This window comes from Cololabis saira, unplaced genomic scaffold, assembly GCF_033807715.1.
Source record: "Cololabis saira isolate AMF1-May2022 unplaced genomic scaffold, fColSai1.1 scf709, whole genome shotgun sequence".
Taxonomy (NCBI): domain Eukaryota; kingdom Metazoa; phylum Chordata; class Actinopteri; order Beloniformes; family Belonidae; genus Cololabis; species Cololabis saira.
The window spans coordinates 1-1,000 of NW_026906873.1; the positions used below are offsets into that span (position 1 = coordinate 1).

The window sequence follows — 1,000 nt, forward strand, 5'->3', positions numbered from 1 at the left end:
GGCCTATCCTGTCCACACAGGAACCTGTGGTCTCTGTACTGTCTGTTGCACAATAAACATTATGATGGAATGGTCAAACACAGTCTTCAACAGGCTCTGTGGCGCAATGGATAGCGCATTGGACTTCTAGTTGAGCACTTGAGATGTAATTCAAAGGTTGTGGGTTCGAGTCCCACCAGAGTCGTCCTTTAGTAACTCCAGGGTTTGAAGACATGATAATCTCCATTCTGGTAGTTGTACCTCTTATCTAAAGGTTAGTTGACATTGCAGCATTTCACACAATAAACCCAGCCCAAAAGGCTGGATGGTACAATTGATAGCATGTTGCATGTCTAGTTGAGCATGCGATGAAGTTTAAAGGTTTTTTGTTCCAGTCCCACCCAACTAACACTTGTAGATTGCCAAATATTTAAGATTTTGATGTACATTATGATGTAATGATCAAACACAGTCTTCAAAAGGCTCTGTGGCGCAATGGATAGCGCATCGGACTTTTAGTTGAGCACTTGAGATGTAGGTCCAAGGTTCTAGTTGAGCACTTGAGATGTAATTCAAAGGTTGTGGGTTCGAGTCCCACTGGAGTCGTCCCTTAGTAGGGATGTAACAATATATCATGCCATGAAATTTCGTGATACCGAAACGTGTCGTGGAGATGACAAACTGAATCATGATATTGGGTTATTATTATTAATCTAACGCGCATCCGACCGCGCCTAAACCTGCGGATCAAAATCTGATTCCATTCAGAAGAAACTATTACCGATCACGGGACTCTTGCAGGGTTTTGAGCTCTGAACTTTTACTTATGTAAGGCTGGTGTAGAGTTAAGCCTTACCTAATTAAATTAAACCTTTTTCGGGTCGTGAGTAGGATAAACAGGGACAACTTCTGCTGAGTTCCGGTGTACTTTAATGTCCCTCAACAGCGTAGGATTTTAGAACATCAACACAGCACCTAGTGCCGTACTGTGGCGTATCACTCCGCCCAATCTAAAACAGAC

At 42.8% G+C, this 1,000-nt stretch overlaps 2 non-coding genes across 2 annotated transcripts; both read left to right on the forward strand.

Moving 5' to 3' along the window:
* The first annotated feature begins 92 nt into the window (after positions 1 to 92).
* On the forward strand, positions 93 to 184 carry trnar-ucu (transfer RNA arginine (anticodon UCU)). The gene is given in 2 exon segments: positions 93 to 129; positions 149 to 184. It is a non-coding gene; the product is annotated as a tRNA-Arg (tRNA).
* Positions 185 to 460: 276 nt separating this feature from the next.
* Positions 461 to 585, forward strand: trnak-uuu (transfer RNA lysine (anticodon UUU)). Its single transcript has 2 exons — positions 461 to 497; positions 550 to 585. It is a non-coding gene; the product is annotated as a tRNA-Lys (tRNA).
* Positions 586 to 1,000: the final 415 nt, after the last annotated feature.